This window comes from Triturus cristatus, chromosome 9, assembly GCF_964204655.1.
Source record: "Triturus cristatus chromosome 9, aTriCri1.1, whole genome shotgun sequence".
Lineage (NCBI taxonomy): Eukaryota > Metazoa > Chordata > Amphibia > Caudata > Salamandridae > Triturus > Triturus cristatus.
Window position 1 is genome coordinate 849,327,442 of NC_140592.1, and position 20,245 is coordinate 849,347,686.

At 46.4% G+C, this 20,245-nt stretch overlaps 1 protein-coding gene across 5 annotated transcripts in view; it reads right to left on the reverse strand.

The window, feature by feature from the left end:
• Positions 1-9,438, reverse strand: part of EXOC3L4 (exocyst complex component 3 like 4) — a 486,275-nt gene extending 476,837 nt beyond the window's left edge. For 2 of the 5 annotated variants that reach the window (XM_085626317.1, XM_085626315.1), the window contains exon 1: positions 8,804-9,438. The gene's annotated coding sequence lies outside the window, so the exon portion shown is untranslated. The remainder of the gene's footprint in view (positions 1-8,803) is intronic. The other 3 variants (XM_085626318.1, XM_085626314.1, XM_085626316.1) reach the window with 3 other exon arrangements.
• Positions 9,439-20,245: the final 10,807 nt, after the last annotated feature.

Genomic DNA, 20,245 nt, shown 5'->3' on the forward strand with positions numbered 1-20,245 from the left:
GGGAAATAACAAAAGAAAAAGCACATAATCTTCATTTAAGGACACATAAGAAGATAAGAAAAAGAAAGAATAAAGAAAGAAGACGAGTGACGAAGACACAAAGAGCACACAAGCTGTGTTCCACAGGCCGCTACCATTCAGCACATCGGAACCTCAAGCAGGCAGCAGATGGGAGAGATGGATACGGAAACTGGAACGTTACATGCGCGCAACAGACGTCGTGGAGAGCAAACAGCTAGATCTGCTTGTAAACCTTGCGGGGGACGAAATAGAGGACCTGCTCCTGACATTCGCGAGTGACAGGACGACAGACTACAAAGGCGCAAAAGCATGCCTCACAGAGAAATTCGACCCCCAACGCAATATCGACTTTGAGAGGTACACGTTCAACATGGCGTGCCAACAAACAGAAGAAAGCATGGATGACTTTGCGAAAAGACTGCGGAAATTGGTGACGTATTGCGAATTCGAAAAGTTTAACAACGAAGAAGCAATACGTCCATGCCTCATCAAAGGGTGTCAGTTGGTAGATTTCAGAGCACGCATTCTAAAGGAACCGACAACACTTGAGAAAATATTGACGATGGCTCGCACAGAAGCACGGGCCACGGAACATGCCAAGCAAATACAGATAGGCAAAGAGAAAGGAATGGCAATGGCGCATCGTGTCACGGAAAACTTCAAAAGAAATGATAACCGTGAGCAGCCACCTACCAGGAAAACTAAAAACACGTGCTACAGATGTGGCCTTGAGTTTCACCTGCCCAGCCATGGGCCAGAAGTGCAGAAAATGCAATAGAGACAACCATTTTGCAAGCACATGCATGAGCAGGCAGTTCAGGAGTGAGAGGGGACAAACAGCCAGACCAAGGATGACAAGCACAAGACACGCCCGACACATGGAGACGGCGGAGAGAGGCTCGTCCGAGAAGTCAGACAGAATGACAGCGTCAGGGAGGGAAGCGCGGCTACACCTCATGTCCGACGCGCCCAAAGAAGGAAGACAACAAGAACACATTCAGCTGGTGGAGAAGCATCAAATAAAAAAGACAGCCACAGTAGACATCGAGGTCGGACGCCATAGAGCGAAGTTCGTGCTCGACAGCGGAGCAACATGCAACATAATGTGCATGTCAGAATACATGAAAATAAAAATAAAGCCAACACTATCGCCATCGACTGTAGATGTGTTCAAGTGGGGATCAAAGAAACCGGTCGAAAACATGGGAAAATTCACGAGACTCTCACATATCAAGATACGGCATGCCAAGAAGAGATACACGTGCTGAAAGGGGACATTCCAAAACCGTGCTTGCTGAGCAACGTCACAGCACAGGTCATGGGGCTACTAGCCATGACTTATCACATGGCGGAAAAAGGCAACATACTACAAGAATATCAAGGAATACTTGAAGGTCTGGGAAAACTAAAAGGCAAGCAGATTACGCTACACATAAATGAAGCAGTCAGACCTGTGGCACAGCACCACAGGAGAGTGCCAATTCATCTGCAGCCGCAAGTGGAGGAAGAGGTAAATAACTTACTACAGCAAGATATAATAGAGCCGGCAGACGGTCCGACACCGTGGGTGTCACCGATAGTGGCGGTTCCAAAGAAGAACACCTCCAAAATACGGATTTGTGTGGACATGAGAATACCGAACACCGCCATCTCGAGAGAACGTCACCCGGGGCCTCATCAGAATGACATGATAAGCTGTCTGACAGGGGCGTGCAGGTTCTCAAAGCTACACCTGTGCAAAGGCTATCACCAACTAGAACTGGATCCCCAGTCGAGATACATAACAACTTTCTCCACACACCTAGGACTGGTCAGGTACAAAAGACTAAGTTTTGGTATCTCGTCAGCGGCTGAAATATTCCAGGAGACAATAAGGCAGGTGATACGGCCTGTACACAACAGTTTTAACTACAGCGATGACATCCTAGTATTTGGGAAGTCAGACGAAGAACATGATGGTGCCCTACGGCAAGTGTGCAAACAGCTGGAGCAGGCAGGGCTGACACTGAACGGAGAAAAGTGCGAACTAGGGAGAAAATAACTTGTATTCTTCGGACACATATTTTCAAAAAAAGGGATGAGGCCAGATCCCAGCAAAGTAGAGACATTAAAGAACACAAAGCCACCGACAGATGTAGCAGAAATAAGATCGTTCCTGGGCCTGGCAAGCTACTGTGCCAGATACATACAAGACTTTGCCATGGTGAGCACACCGCTAAGAGAACTAACAAAACAAGGTCAGAAGTTCATCTGGTCTCAACAATGCAATGAAGCGTTCGAGGAAACCAGGAATGCAGTGATGACTGTGTAGCACCTTGCATACTTCGACCCTCTGCTCTGCACCGAGCTGACGGTTGATGCAAGCCCAGTAGGGCTAGGAGCGATACTAGCACAGCACCTGCCAGGAAAAGAGTCACCAAGGAAAATTGTTGCCTACGCTAGCAAAAGCCTGACAGACATCGAGAAGGCATACTCATAGCCAGAGAAAGAAAGCTTAGCAGTAGTATGGGCATGTGAGCACTACCACATGTTCATGTACGAGAAGCAGTTTACCATCATCACGGACCCCCAAGCGCTGGTAACAATATATGGCAACCCAGCGGCAAAGATGCCGCCAAGGATCGAGCGCTGGGGCATCAGACTAATGGACTACGATTTCACAATTGTCCACAAACCAGGGAAAGAACATAATCCGGCGGACTACATGTCGCGACATCCACTACCGCATGCAGAGGAAAAGGCCTCAGTGGCAGAGGAATACCTAAACTTCGTGCTCAAGCAAAACACACCGGCACCAATAACACTAGCAGAGATAGAAAGAGGAACTGAGGAAGATGCCACTCTCCAAGTGGCCAGAGAAACAATGAGACAACAAAGGTGGAGACATGTCAACAACAACTGCACGTGGAGGGGAGGAGTAAACAAAGAAGAGATGCTGGCCCTGCAAAAGATAAGCGGGGAACTGTCAGAGACAAATAATGGAATAATAATGCGAGGCACCAGAATAGTGATGCCAAGTTCACTACGGTGCCAAGTAGTTAGCATTGCACATGAATCACACAGGGGCATCGTTGCAACAAAGAAGTTGCTGAGAGAGAAGGTGTGGTTCCCTGAACTAGATCGTCTAGTAGAAAACACGATTGCAGCCTGTCACCTCTGTCAAACAACAGGCCAGCCAGCAAGACAGGAACCTCTGCACATGTCGGAGCTGCCAAGGGCTGTATGGACGACACTAGCAGCTGACTTCTTCGGACCGCTAGAGACAGGAACTTACTTACTGGTGATAATGAACGAGTACTCAAGATTGCCAATCGTGAGGCCAGTCTCCTCAACGTCAGCAGCAGCAACTCTACCAATAATAGACGACATCTTTGCAGTGTGGGGCTCACTAGAAACGTTGAAGACAGACAATGGTCCTCCGTTCTCAGGAGACGAATTCCGCAAATTCATGGCCTACCTTGGAATACAACACAGGAAGATAACATCGCTGTGGCCAGAGAGCGAAGCTGTCACAGATCTCCCTGGGCCAAGCGCTATGCCAAATACTGAGAGACTACAGAAACACGCCGCATGGGTCCACAGGGAAATGACCGGCGGAGCTGGTACTGGGGAGAACAAGCAGAACGAGGCTGCCGCAAGTAGAAGGACAGACAGAGTCAGGGCACGAGAACATAGCAGACAAAGATAAGGAGGCAAAGAGAAAAATGAAGGAATATGCGGACAGCCGACGACACGCCACCAGATCGCAACTACAAGAAGGAGACACTGTAGTAGTGCGACAGAGACAGCAACGGAAATCTGACAGCCTGTTCGCACAAGAACCATTGACGATAACGAAGAAAAAGGGAACAATGATTACAGCAGAATCGGAACGTCAACGAATAATGAGAAACAGTTCAAACTTCAAAGGTCTAAAGGAAGAAATGGACGAAGAGCAAGCATCAGGCACCGAAGAGACGAAGAAACTGGAGCGATGTGGAATGGGTGCAGCAGGCAACACAGGGCCAAAAGAAGACCAAGAACTGGAGACAAGGCCGAGAAGAGACATAACGAGACCAAAGAGACTGATAGAAGAAATGTGATACACCTCTCTGGGTACCATTCCATGTTTCACATCTGTCGATATCACCTTATATTACTAATAACTATAACTCACTAAGCTGTCGCATATCTGATATTTGGCTAGCAGTTTGTCGTCACATCTTTGTGACAAAGGGGGGAGATGTAGTGTCCTGGAAGTGGACACTAGGACCTGGGGATGGGAGATGGCCAGGAAGGTCATCGGACACCACATCCGGTCAGGGTGCAGGGGGAAACACAACTCAGGAAGTGGGCAAGGAGAGAGGACCAACGGTCGCATGCGATCTGTACAGATAAGGAAATAAAAGAATTATACAATCTTACCGTTTGTGTCGTGATCCTTGCATGTGGCACGATATGACAGTTGTGAGTGGGTAGGTGAGAGGATCCTTGTTTTAGCACCTGTAGGTGCTGGGTGAGTGAGCAAGTGGGTCATTGGGTGAGTGAGAAGGTGACCGAGTGGGGAGTTGAGAAAGACTGTATAGCCTGTTCCATCCTTTAAATACATTCTGAGTGAGCAGACAGCTGTGCGCTTCCCCCAGGTTTTGGCACCTCGTGCTCTGCTGAAAGAGCGCTCACCCCGTTTTCACTGATGCCTCGTGCTAGATGGATTAATATTTTCTTTCTATAATGATTTTATTATTTCGGGGACTGGCACTGACCCTGAAACGCAAGGGTGTTGCCAGGCAGCGGAACCGCTCCTTTGGTGCCCACAATGAGGCTAATAGCCTTGTGGCACTTTCAGTCGCAATAAAACCTTTCCACGTGCGCAACACAATCCCACTGTGCACTGAAAGTAAATGCAATATGTGAGAGGGGCATGGGGTGCAACTGGGCCGTCGGACTGGACAGGTCTGCGCCCCGGTCAGATGCCCCCAGTGTCGTCATAAAACTAGTGCACCAGGGTGGGGGGGGGGGCAGCTGTTTCACCAGGCAGAGGGGCGGTAGAGGACTTATGGGTAAAATGGAGCAGGCAGCTCCCTCCTGCCGCCCTCAACGTCCCCAACAAATGCCCATGTGTGAGAGATAGGGTTGGGGGGGCGGAGAGGGACGGAGAGTGAGAGCGGGGAAGGGTTCACTGAGGGCTATATTGATGCACCAAACATGGTGGGTGCCTAGTTATTTTAATTACAGAGATTCAAAGGTTTAATAAAGAGGAAGGAGTGTGTAGTGAGCTTAAGTGTGAGGAGCAGGCAAAGTGACAGCTCGGAGGGTGCAGTGAGGGTCGGGGAGGGACAGAGAGGGCTGAAGCGAGTGGCCAGTGCAGAGGGGAGTGCTGGACGGTGAATGGGTTGCAGTGAGAGTTGTAGTGAGTTCTGGAGTGGGATTCTGTGAGGTTTTTAGTGAGTGCTGGGGGTGAGGGTTGTAGTGACTTCTGGAGTGGGAGTGTGTTCCAGTGAGGGATTTAGTGAGTGTTGGAGGGTGAGTGTATTGCACTGAGGGTTGTAGTGACTTCTGGAGTGGGAGTCAGATTCTGTGACGGCTTTAGTGAGTGCTGGGGCTGAGGATTGTAGTGAGGTCTGGAGTGGGAGTGGGTTTCAGTGAGGTGGTTATTGAGTGCTGGATTGGGTTAGTGAGTGCTGGAGTGAGAGGACGATGCAGTGAGGACTGTAGTGAGTACTGGGGGGGAAGTGAGTCGCGGTATGGGGTGACTGCGGCCTGACTTGAACATAATCGCTTTCACTGGCGCTGTGTTGCACTGAGTGATTCTGGGGTTCAGGTCTGGCGCTCACAGCTGGCGCAGGTCCGTAAAGACGCCTGTTACGCACAAAACATGTACATACAGTGCATGTTCTGCATTACGCACACACGTGGTGTTGTTGACCATACGTACATTCATTGTGGTGCGCAGTATATTGGGTACAGGAGGGGTACTCACTGCTATAGACGCCAAAGCTGTGGACGTTCGGAGGACACGTGGATGACACGCTTTGTATACACTGGAGCTAAGACTGTATATAAGTGACAAAATGTACTGCTGTGTTCTCCCATATGTGATGGTGTCAGACCGTCATTTCAGTGCACACAATACTCCACGCCAGAGTTTACCAGAGGCTCGCGGCGCCGCGCCTTGTGCCCACGCCATGCGGCGTGAGCTCGAATAGCTCAGGATGACAACAGTATACCTCGGGTACAGCATATTTTGTAGCACAGTACTGGGCGCTGCACGCCGTACGTACTCACCACCACAGTTTACCAGAGGCTCTGGGCAGGGCATTGTGCACAGGCGGTGCGAGGTGAGCTAAGTGCGCATAAGATGTATACTGTATCCCGCGAGACACATTATGGACGGAACCCAGCAATGCACACGTACTCACCGCCAGAGACTTGCAGTGCTGCGCTGTGCACATGCGATACCAGGTGAGCTAGAATGTGCACAAGATGTTGACGGTACTCAGTGGTGCACAGAATACTCACTGCTAGTACTAACTGCCAGAGTTTGTGCCTAAGGCTTGGGATGGTCACGGGTCCTCAAGGGAGGGGGGCGCACTGGATGTATTCAGTGCACACCGCGACACTGCACGATTACGTGCATACCGATACCCACTGCCGGACACTTCCCAGGTCGTGCTGACCTGTGTTACAACGTGTGGCCTTTGGTGCTGAATGGGGCAAACAGTGTCCTTCTAAGTGCAGGCCAGGGTATATTTTGTGGCACCTCGGGCGCAATTTGGTGCCCACCAGTGCAGCGCGCCCAGGACTTTGTTGAGCTTAGCGCTGCGCAGGTATGGCAGGAGTGCAGGTTACACATGTGCAGGCCAGAAATATCGTCCCGCACAAATATCGACTACATACATTCCCACGGTGCGCATACACAGGGGGTTGCCCATATACACCCAGGAAGTCGACATTTAAACATCAATATTATTGGAGAGTGCTGCGCTTGGCCCGTACCCTGAGCATTGTATGGAGTACGTCAAAGTACTCATTGCCAGAGACTGCCAAGGGCCTTGGTGAGGTCACCACGGACAACATGTGGTATTAGTAGCTGGGGGAAGAGCGGCGGTGGAGGTAAATATTGGGGTACAGTAGTGCGCTCTTTTGGCCGAGACTGGTGCTGTGCATACACAGCGCTAGATGCACACAGGGTGGCACATTGAAGGTACACAGTACTCGTTGTGAACATGTATGTGGAGGTAGGTGCTCAGGGGTGACCTATAAAAGGAACGTAAAGTAAACAATGGGAGTCAGTATAGCACAGTACGCACCGCCAGAGCATGCAAAGGGCTTGCTGAGCTCGGCGCTGTGCACACATGGTGCTCACAGTACGCTTCATATACGGTACGCACAGTAAACACTGAAGTGCAGTAGTAAGACGGAGTTTGCTCGGCGCTGTGCACATGTGGTGGGGTGCTGGAGGCTCACACTGCTCACGTGGTACTGCATACAAGGTACACACAGTAGACATGGGGTACAGTACTACTCACTAGCAGAACTTGTCGGATGCAGAGATGTTCAACAAGCATACAAAAAAAGCACAAAAAAAGTGCGGCAAGCCAATACTAAACCTTCGGTGTCATGCCGCAGTAAGAGATCCAATCCCGCTGGGTGTGGATCAAAGGAGACAGGGTGGCAACAAGCAACGAGTGGCATGCCTACAGTGCAATCATTGCACTGGCTTTGGCATAATTTGTGACGCACAACAACGCGCACAAATGAAAACGTAAGGCGGAGATGGGACGAGGCTTTTAGAATCGTATTGATTCCAAAAAGCCTCGTATGATGAGGCAACGCATGCGCGCTGCCTACGTCAGGCCGAGACCTAAAAAGCAGTCACAGACATGGTGGTATGCTGACCCCAGAAGGCCACCATCCCAGTGAGTGCTGGACATCCGTATTGGGGTCGCAAATGGCACTTGCTTCATGAATTTTAATGAGGCAGGCAATTTGCAACCCTATTAGGTTTCGCTAACAATGTCTGAGACACTGTTGTAAATTTCATTTTGCGAGTCGCAAATTGCAAGTGGCAAAGCAACGCAATTTGCAAGTCGCAAAATGTAAGGGTAGTACATCTGGCCCCTAATTTTTAAACCCATGCCTTGCAGTTTGCATGCAGCTCATGTTCATAGTTAACTGAGCAATATTAGGATTTCAAATTATGAATTACAAGTAACGAAAACATATCTCTTTCAAAAACAGCAACCCACTTACCTATCTACATAAAATCCAAATCTGTGGTCTGCATGTTACACGTGCTCTTTGACGAAGGCACGGTAATCCTCTACTCTATTTATGAGTTAAGACTGTGATTAGACAAAACATAGCTCTCTCCAACAAGTATATTAACAACCAGAGTTATATTACCATTATTATTCCCCAAAATATGTTGGGTGCAGAAAGATCTCTGCAGCAGGTGCCTTTACCTCATAAGATATTTTGAAATGAAGCCTCTTCATGTTCAATTAATTAAACCAGCAAGAGATGAGCTGTCACGCTTGTGTCTGTTGCCAATTTCCTTGTGGCAGAGTTGTTTTTAATTAAGAAAATAATATAAATTATTTCCGACTCCGCCCCTCGTGACTCCATATCCTTTCTGCTGACAGTACACATTGACCCCCCAATTTATTGATTCCAGGAGATTTTTTTTCAAAATCCAACACTGATGAAAATGCTGCAAACATATCAATAAATATAAATGCCCTGATGCGACAGCTCTCAGAGACCCCTCTTTCTCACCGGACATGAAAACATGGAAGAATACCTGTCGGGAGTTGTCCGTGGCGCTGTACACAGCCGGGAGGGGCTTGGAAAGTCCCACTTTAGGAGTTAGGTGGCCGTTTCAGCAGCTTCCTTCGTCAGCCGCCCCTAATGTCGCAGACATGTGACAGTACACCTGGTTCCCTCTGAGACGCGGTACAGCAGCGGCTCTCCTCGGCGCGCTACATCGGCTTGGTTCGATGGAGCAACCCAGACGGGGCGGAAAGAAGCCAGTCTCCTCTCGGAAGAAATGATGTCTCCTGCGCAGAGCTCGGTCGATTGAAGGTGGTTGTCTTTCTCTTTCACTTTCGCGCTTCAGGTCACACCTGCTTGGCAACGGCCTCAGACAAAGGACGGTAGCAAACCACAGAAGAAATATTCCGCAGAATAAACCCACAGGTCGACAAAGTAAATAAAATAACTAATCAGTAAGATCAGCTTTCAGTTTGCTGTACTTGCAAAAGGTGGATAATCCGGGGCTGGCTTTAGCGCTGGTGGCCGGGTGAACCCGTCCTTTTTGGCACCCCCTCATTTCTCCATAAATAGTCCCGCTCTGACCTACATTTCATTTTTTATAGTGCTACTTGTAGTTCACTCACACTGAGTTGTGTGATCTGCAGGGTACACATTCTTTGCAACAGGCACATTAACCCTGTGCGCTACTTTATGACGAGTCAAAACTACCACTAGACAAAATTCTGATCTCTCACCTGCAGCAACATTAATCATTAATCGCCAGTTATCTTGACATTGTCATAGTTGCCTGAAAATTCCTGCAGACGCAGGGAAGTTCACTGTGCTTTTAAACCCATGTTATTTTTAAACACAGTGCTCGCCACCCAAGTCAGCGTCAGGTGCAGCTGAACTGGTCGCAGCACCATAAAGCTTGCCCTTGGTCAATAGCAGTGTGTCTTAGCCTAATGTTTTTGAGTCACAGGCCCCCTGGAGTGCTCTGTTAATATTATGACTACCAACAAGTGTAGAATGAAGGCCAGGCTCTGCTCAATATGGTGTTTTGAAAGTCAGAATTGTATCTATGAACAAAATGGTTGGAAAAGGAAAACAAAAACACAGAGAACTGAGTAAATTAGTCCACCATACTTCTACATCAAAAAACAGCCGGCCTGAGTGTCACTGAACTCCACATGCTACACAAAGCTAACCCTATTGTGAGAGGCAGTCCTAGTTTTGGGGGTGCGGTAGCCTATGTTGGGTACATTTTGTTCTTCTATCCTCTTCAAGCATTATATACCATACAGTTCTTTGGAAAGTTATAGCTCTTTCTCTGGGAGAATGAACTTTGAGTCTGAGCAGCAGCTTTTATCTCGAGGGTTAATTGGCCAATAAATTAACCTGTGATTGTACCTCTCTTACAAGGGCAGGTTTGGTGTCTGAGCAGTTTTCCTCTGGAAAAAAAACCCATCCTTTATTAAAGTAAAAAGGTTAAACTTGTCTTTTGTCAACTTTTGAAAGTTTTAGTAGTAGGTGAAATATAATGGAAAAATATGTGTCAAGCCATTTACATATAGACCTTAGGCCTGGGCGGAGTTTGTGGAGTGAACTGAACGGAACTCTGTGAAGTGCTCCATAAAACTCTGCCGCACTATCCAGAGTTCCACGAGTGGGCAGAGCCACTTGCCGCCCCCATTCATGTGACAAATTATGTTTTCTTCAATACGAAGTGTGTTCATGCACCGGAAATCATGTGAGAACAACACCACACCTTTTGCATCTCTTTAATTCTCCCCCATCTAACTTATCTAGCCCTAATTTTTATTTCTGTCCTCTCTGTTTGTGTATTTTCCATTTTTTTAAAAATATTTTGTTTTTTTTGTGTGACTTTTGTACATTTTTCATTTTTTAGATTCCTTCCTATTAGTTTCCTTCCTACCTTTTCCTGTTTTTATCCCCCCCCTCCACCCAGCACCATGGCAGAACAGGGGAGCAGCAGCACCAGGCCCTCCCAAACCACCCCAGCACCAGCTGCCTACCTTGCGATCAGCTAGACCGTGAAGGGGTGCAGCCCGTGTCATTTTTACAGAGGAGGAGGTGGCTGTGCTAGTTTTTTATGTGCAGCGCCACCTCCCCTCCACCCTGGCAGCAGGATACAGACCTAGCAGTAGGTACGGCCTCCGGGAGCGTTGGGAGTGCTGGGAGAGGTTGCTCCGGAGTGTGCGCCACAGCTCTGGTGTCTGGCGCACCCAGCAAAAGCTGATGCACCAGTGGGCAGACATACTGGACAGGGAATAAGTCTGATCAACCTGCTGGGCATTGAGGTTGGGGACTCGGTGAATGATAATTATTTATTTGCTGTGTTCTATGCTGATATTTTTTCACAACTAGCAAGCATGCTGCTCACACTCGGCGGTAAGTTAAGCTTATGTTATAAATATTATGTGTAATAATAATCACACTATGAGGGTAAACAAAAGGAGTATTACCATCTCCGGCATCTCTCCACTATAATCAAACTCACAAAAAGAAACCGGATGGTCTAACTAATATTCTAAAAATGTGTGTGGAATTAGAGGAGTGGACAATTCATTTTGTAAAGGCAAGAACCCTCACTCACCCGAAGGTGACATGCTTCATCATTGAGTTCCTTCGTACACACTGTGCCCGCAAGGTGCACATTGTGGGCTACAACTCTCCAACAGGAGAGGAGCGTGAGGTGTTTTAATTCATCCAATGTATTGGTGAGTGAGGGGCAGAGTGCAAATATGATCATGAAAAGTGCATTAAAACTAACTCACGGTAGACAAAGTTATATTTTAATAAGGTCCCCAGTGGTTAGGAATAAAACAGTGAAGTGAAAAAGGATATGGATGATCCCTTTAAGTTCTGATCAACATGTTTCTGCTTATTAACCATCAGGTTCGTAGCATTCTTGAGGCCCTTTTTGTTGTCACTTTGCTCAAAATGTGAAAAATTATAAATTTAAAAAAAGCCATACTTCAATAAATGGCGTCCATCGGCAGTACAGTCTGGTTCACCGTCTGTTGAAAAATATTAACAAATAAATGTTCAATATATGTGAAGGCATACCTCTATATATCCATCTCCCACAATTGTGTATCACACATAAACACCAGTGTAAATACCATCTCCCAAAACACATGCTTTGAACTCTATTAAATGCTGAAGTTCAGTCTTAATTTTCTCACCAAATTTGTACCTTGTGTGTACCTCCTCCTTCAAGAGGTCTTTTGACACCAGATCTCTAACATCAAAAAGGTAAGAGAAAATATAATAGTGGATAGTTAAAATACTTAATCGTATTCTACAGAGACTCTACAGCTATACTCCCGAGTCCAGTAGTTTTGCCAACATACTCATGTCACTTCCAATTCTCATTGATATAGGATGTTGAAAAGCATATACTGAACCCATTATTCCTACCTGTATATTCGTGTGTTATCTCTGTGCTGTGTCCCGTTGTTTTGGAAAGCCTCCTCCGTTATGCAAAATGTCTACTCGGGGAAAAACTTCTGAACAAGAGCACACACCTAGTGATAAACCCGGTGCGTGTTTCCATTTATTGAGACTGCCCAGTATCATGTTTAGCGTGTTCCTTGTTTAATACCACCTTTCTACCTCACTGTATTTAGTTTCTCATTAAAAATCTGAAGAATTGTACTCAGAAAGTCTACGAAAAGTTATCCATGTGCCTGCTGAAAAACGAGTGTGTCTCTCATTGAAGTTGGGGCTCCATACACCATATGGCGATATTACTGCTAATCACCTTAATCCTGTGCCATTTCCTAGATCTTCTTACATCTATTCGGCTTGCGGTGCCTAGGGCCGTAAAGCGTAGTCCTCCCCACTCCTTACCTCTAGAGTTCCTGTCAGTCTCCCGTGTCAAAAGCCGAAGGAGAAAGAGCTGTTACTTCTTCCTCGCTTAAAAACACTATAACGTGTAATGTGGCCCTCTGATGACCCGGAAATGGTCAGAGAACCTTCCGGTTCCGGTGTTTGATGAAACTAGTAGTCTCGCCCTTGGTGAATTGTTCGCTATGGCAACCACTAGTATTTCAAATTCCAACTAATTAACAAAAAGTGTTAAAAACCGTGAATCCATAATGAAATACATGTTACAAAAAACTCCTATGTTGGAAAATTTGAGAACATTATTCTCCATACAGTGTGCCCCTATGGTGACCCGGAAAAGATTAACAGGCCTTCCGGTTCCGATGTTTAATGGGAATTGTGGTCTCCATAATAGAATGTTTGTTACAGTTACCGCTAGTGTATGTTCATAAATCTACTTGAACTAATCGACAAAACATAAAAGCCAAATTAAGAGAGTATTTTGTAACATCTCTAATGAAGAGAGACTATGTATTGATGCACTGGGGAATGATGCCACAATAACCATAAAACCAGCAGATAAAGGGGAAGCCACGGTTATTTTGGACACTGAGGTATATCGGAATGAATGTTTAAAACAACTGAACAATGAGAGATTCTATAAGCGGATCATGCAAGATCCCACGGAACGTCTACAACGCCCTATTAAATCCTTGGTTGAAGAGGGATTGGAATCGGATTGGATCACAAGCAGTGAAGCTGAATTTTTGGTGCAAAAAAATCCTAGAGTGCCAGCATTCTATATACTACCAAAAATCCACAAAGAGCAGAAACCGCCACCTGGCAGGCCTGTAGTGTCAGGCATTAGCTCTGTTTTAGAACGGCTCTCTAAATTTGTGGATCATTTTCTCCGACCGATGGTAGCTAACATGCCCTTATATTTACAGGACACTGAGCATGTCCTTTCTCTTTTGGAGACTGTTCCATTCGATCCTCAGAATAACATTTTAGTGACTTATGATGCAGAATCGTTATATACTAATATCCCTCAAGATGACACTCTAGAGACCATACAGTTGTTGTTGGAGAGTCACCAATGTGAAGACCAAACACCTAACTCCTTTGTAATGGACTGTGCCAGGATGGCATTAAAAGAAAAAAAATCAGCTTTGAAGGCGATATGTATTAGCAGATTACAGAAACCTCGATGGGGAGTACCTGTGCACCTAGTATGGCCAATTTATACATGCATGAAACACATTTACTCAGTCGCCCATCTCTTTCAGCAGAGGGTAAAACTTTGGAAGCGTTACATAGACGATATGTGACCAGAACTCGCTCAACACTTTTTCCAGCTGGTTGAATTCATGTGATGTGAATCTGACATTTACTGGGGAGGCCAGTATCACCAGTGTTTCCTTTTTTGACCTCTTCCTTTACCCCAAAGACGGTAGGATATACACAGAACTATTTCAGATACCAATGGCACGCAATTCGCTGCTGGGTTTTCAGAGTTTCCACCCACGAGCACTATTGACAAATATCCCAGTGGGTCAATTCCTGAGGTTGCGAAGGAATTGTACGGAATTAGCCCAGTACAAGAAACATACAAAAAATCTGAGTAATGATCTTCTGGTCAGAAAATATCCAGACCATCTTATACAGGTGGCAGCTAAAAGAGCGCGCATTAACAACAGAGAAGCGCTACTTGAATCACATGTAAAGACTAAAAGTGACAGGATGGTGTGTGTCACAACCTTTAGTGACTTGAATAATAATATCAAAAATGCCATTAACAAAAGCTGGCATATATTGAACACAGGTAACCTAACATTGGAGAGACCACTGTTCGCCCTGAAATGTAGTAGTAATCTACGTGACATGTTGGTACATACTAGACCGAGAGTAAGAGCAATGGAAGCAAGGCAGCAAGTACTATGGGGTGCATCCCCCATGAAAGGTCATTTTCCTTGTTCAGTGTGTCCTTTCACACAACACACTACAGAATTGGACATGTCCTTGAGCACACCTTGGAGGTTGAATAGCCACACAAATTGTAACACGAGTGGTGTTATTTATATGATAACGTGTCCATGTTAAATAAAATGCATCGGGATGACTACACGAAAAAGTAAACACTGAATTGTGGAGCATCGTAGTGCATTCAGATGCAAGAAGTCAAACACACACATTACTAGACATTATATTGAAATGCCCATTCAGAGAATGATTTATCATGGATCATCATTGACAAACCTAAATATAATGTAAATACGGGACCGCTAGAAAGAGTTCTCTTTCGATGGGAACAACTATGGGTTTTTAGGACCCACAGCCACATCTCAGGATTAAATGAGGATATTCCATGGGGTTCCCTTTAAGAATGGTACCTTACTATTCAATAAATATTCTAATTGACGAGAGGGTACACAGAAAACGTTGTTACAGCACATAAGTTGGATTAGTGTGCACCACCCTTGACCTCTAAAATGAGTGACCAGTATAATTTAAAGCAGAGATGGTCCCCAGATAATCTGACTATGATATCCCACCTTGTGGAGTGGGTGCCTTTTATTATAATGGTTTTTGTAAAAAATTGCCAGCAAAAGAGATATCACAGATATCACTAACATGCATTTTTATATAGTGAATTAACGATTGTGAACACGCTGTGTAATTAGTTTAAGTAGATCTTTCTGTAAGAATACACACTAGCGGTAACCGTAATGAACATTCCATTATGGGGAGACTTCAATTCCCATTAAACCTCAGGACCAGAGGGCCTTTTGACCTTTTCCGTGTCACCATAGGGGTACACTGTATGGAGAATTTGTTCTCAATTTTTCCAACATAGGAGATTTTTGTAACATGTATTTCCTTATGGATTCACGGTTTTTAGCACTTTTTGATAATTAGTTGGAATTCGAAATTCGAGTGGTTGACGTAACGAACAATTCACCAAGGGCGAGACTATTACTCCCATCAAACACCGAAACCATTTCTGGGTCATCAGAGGGCCACATTACACGTTATCGCGTTTTTAAGCGAGGGAAGAAGTAATAGCTCTTTCCCCATCGGCTTTTGACACGGGAGATTGATAGGAACTCTAGAGGGAAGGAGTGGAGAGGACTACGCTTTACGGCCCTAGGCACCACAAGCCGTATAGATGTGAGAAGATCTAGGAAATGGCACAGGATTAAGGTGATTAGCAGTAATACTGCCATATGGTGTATGGAGCCCCTACTTCAATGAGAGACACACTCGTTTTTCAGCAGGCACATGGATGGCAATGCAGCAGAATCCACACTTGTGCAATTGCGCTGGGGCAAAGGAGTGTATCTCACTCCTGTCTCCTACAACTGCCCCCCAAAGAATGATCCTAAACGTTGCAGCTGCCCACTAATTGCTGGGCAGCTGTGAAGCACTGAAGGCATGGGCACTCACTGGCCCTCTTGTCAATTATGCGCCACGTTGCAGCTGCCTGCACTGGTGCGGCTCAGCTAGGAACACAAGTATGGGCATGGGCACTCACTGTGCCCCTTAGGGTCCCCACTGGGACTCTCTAAAAACAAACATGGCCAACGTGGCAGCCGTATGCACTGCTGTGGTGTGGCTGGAAATAAGCAAAGGGGCCCTGACAGGCTGGGGCTCTGAATAACCAATGGCCCGCATTGTTGGAGCGGCCCGCTCTCTGGCGTGACCGCTCAGACCCCGGGACTCCTCTCGTGGGGCTACGTGCAAGGACAAGGGCCCCTATGTACATAAGAGAGCCCCTGCTTACCAGGACTCTCTGCTGTGCTCCAGTCTCATCTCCTGCGTCGGTCTAACAACCACGCAGGGATTCCCGCTTCTCACGGGAACCCCGCCGGACCACAGGCTTTCTCTCGCCGGCCTCTCCACTGCCCGGGACTTCCCTGGACAGCCCGCTAAGCTTGGCATGGCTTCCCCCAAGGCAGGGGGAAGCAGAAATGGAGCGCGCCAGGCACCGACCGGATTCCTCACCAGGCCCCACCCACAGGCAGGCGCGGGCGCCTGTCTTCTGGTTCTGGTGTCCTTGGCGGCGGCTCCCATTTTCTTCCCAGGCCACGGTGGTGAAGCAGGGTGGGCACCCGCTCTTAATTAAAACAAGAAGCGGAGTGGGCACCCGCCATCAGGCACCATAATGCGGGGTGGGCACCAGTTCGATCAATAAAAAGAATGCGGGGTGGGCACCCGTTCCTTGCCGCAACTTGGGGGAATCCCTACGCGGGGATTCCCTCTCTCCTTCCAGCACAGCGCTGCAGACCCATGCAGCGCTCTTCTTAAGAGTAACAACTATAAAAGCACTTACAGGGAACAAGGAGCACCAAAAAGTCCTTAGGAGTCAAGGAGACAATGCTGGGCCCAGGGAGGCAGCCCTCCTGGCAGGTCCTCCTGAGCCCCAGCAGCAGCACGCCCCCACAGGTTTGGGAACAGGTACAGACTGAACAACAACATGGGGTCACAGCCCCTATATTTATATCACCAAATCCTTTGTCTAAAGTGCAAGGCATGGGGGAACCAGATGCAACTGGTTCAGGGGGGATTTGGAGCACTTTGATGTGGAAGCTCCTCTTCCCCTTTGTCAGGTGGGGGCTAGGTGATCAGACACACCACAGGGGGCGGAGCCAGTATTGTACAGGGCAGGAAACATCCTTTTCAGAGTCAGGGGATTACCCCTCCCACTACTCCCAGCCCAGATGCCCTATTCAGCCCAGCTCTGACTCACCCTGCCCCTCCTGGAGCCACACACTCCTCCCAGCCCCTGTCACTCACAAGCCAGACATGCAATTCACATCAGGCAGGCAGACACATAGGACACAGAAATGCCAACTTCTAAAAGTGGCATTTCTCCACCAGTCAGCATAAATCTGCGCACACCGTTGCGCAGCATTTATTCTCACAAATTCATACATACTAGATTTGACCACACTGCTCCTCTCATATCAGGAATTACCACTGACCCACACTGATCAGGGAATACCCAATGCATTCCTATGAGAGGGCAGGCCAATCTCACTAATGTACACAGAGAGCGCACGCACTTTACACTGGACCACAGTGCTAAAGTGCCCAGAGGCCTAAAACCCCCAACACCATGTCAGAACTTAAGGTAAAAAGTTTTGGGGTGAACTTGCCAAAAAGGCCAAGTCCAACATGCAGTATGCATGCATCTATGCATTGAAAAAAATACAGAGTTGGCCCATAAAAGGGGATTAAGAAATTGAGAATGAGGAGCAAACATCATTCAATGCAATATATTAGTAGTTCCAAAATGTAGTTTAGGAAATTCGGAATAGGTTTACAATATTATAAGTGATGTCATTTGAAATGTCATCAGTGATGTCATAAATGTTGTGATACTGTCACGCGCCTCTAAGTCTTGGCACCCTACTCCTGACATTGGGTGTTCTGTTATTTCACTTCCTGCTGTTATGGTTATATGACTATTTCAAATGCCTCTAATTAATGACACTATTGTGCTTTGCCTTTATTGCATGTCACTATTGAGCTACTTTGATAGAAGAATCGAGAAACAAACTATTTTGAACCAGAGCATTACTGAAAAGTCTTTCCTATGTATTTCATTTTCCTTTGTACTTCTTATTTTCTAAGCAGAAAACCTTGCAGCCTGTTATCTTTCATGTGCTAAAAGCCCTGTTTGTTTATATTCTTCGCGCTCCAAAATGCTCCGATGTTAATATGCTAATTATGCTTCATCGGTTCCCAGCGTGTTGCTTTTCACGCGAATATATTTTCCTCGGCGGCCGCCGTACCTTGTGCTCCTACTATTTAAGGCGACCGCACCCAGACACACCCTGCAGATTATTCTGGAGTCTTGCCCGGGCTGTTTTCCAGTTTGCGCATCCCGCTCCTCTTATCTTTTAAAGTATTTTTATTGCCGGTAAGATAAAGCTGCTGTACATTTCATGAGGCTGTCCGCTCCAGGTAAGGAACGTCGTTTCCTTTGATTAAGGGCAGCATTTCTTGGTAACTTCACTGGCTCTTCTCAGAAGTTAAAGAATATTTAACTCGCACCATTTTCTGGAATTGTCTAGTAGAACTAAGAGAAGACTATTAATGTTTTACTGAACGCATGTTTTACAAAATCACTTTTTTTGAACATTAAGGAACGTGAAGTTTAGAGGAACAATTATCTCAAGACATTTTGACCTATGTATGTCATAATTCACAGACTGTTAATTAAGACGAACTCCTTCTAAAAAGAATATACTATTTCTTGAACATTTATCCATTCATTTTGTGCCTGATTATCAGAATATTGCAGTGTTTTGGGAACTTAAAAGACTAAGGTGCAAAAACTAAGTTGAATTCCTGATTATTGCTCCTAAAGACCTTCTTCAAAAAGAGATCTCTTGAATATCCTATGGCACTATATTTAAACCAACGAAAAACACGACGTGCATTTAAAGAACTAAATCTAACTTTGGAGCAAGACTTCTACATGTATTCAATCAAGTATCGAATAAGCTACTGCAACTACAGCAACCTTTCATTTGACCTTTTTTCTTTGCAGGTAATAATTGTTTATAGACAAATGTAATTTTATGCTTGTGAATTAATCAGAAATGGAAGATGTTTCTCAACAAATATTTTATCTCCGTTCCAGATCTCCCTCCCTGCAGAACCCTCCCTAATTCCCTTCCGCCATCTGGCCATCTTGACACTCTGGTGAATTTAAAACACAGAGTCAAGGCTGCCTGGAGGTGGGCTTCTTGAGGGTACTGCTCCTGAGGAACTGTTTCTGACAGATACAACATGTCATGAATGATAGTACTGAGGGGGCGTGGTCTCGCGCCACGAGAAGATGGCGACGGACCTCTGAGTTCCGCTCGATCGCGGAGGACTTTTCTTACTATCAGCCTCTCTTTCTCCCCATGGACACCTTTTGTGGCTGGTTTGTGCGTGCGGAAGGGTCGGTGCGGTGATTTCGCCCGCTCCAACCCTGTAATCTCCTCTCACGGAGCCGGTGGCTGTGGCGGTGATTTCCTCAGCGCTAGTGATGATGCGGCCGCCATTTTGAGTTGGCACGTCGCAAAGATGCTTAACACCTGTGAGGTAATCCGGCGCTGTACAATTTGAGTGCGCGGCAACGTTTTTTTTTTTTTTCTTCATTATTTTTCTGCCTCTGAACTCTTTAATGTTATTTTTCTCCTCACCACACTACCATTTGAACTGTTTCTTCAGTTTGCTACCATGTTTTGTCATGGACAAGTGATATGCTTTTTTTTTTAAGCTCCACAGGCCTCACGTGCAGCATATTATTCCCCCTATTAATTTTTTAATTGCCTTGGATGGCGGTGGCAGTTGTACTCATTCCCTCAATGTTATATTTCTTCGCCTTCTGCTGACTTCTTTGGCGTATTGCGAGACTGTTTTGCTGACGTCTGCTAATTACCTTTAGAGAGCTGACAGAGGGTGACGTCTTCTATTTGGTGTAGCTTTCTGACGGATGGGCAGGCAGAAATCTTTGTTGAAGATCACCTCTCGTCCGCCTTACCGTCTCATGATGGCCAGTGAGGCGACTACCTCGACTAGAGCAGTTTCGTCGGGTACCAAGCCCAAAAGAGCCAAAAATGACCCTCCGTCTTCCATCCTT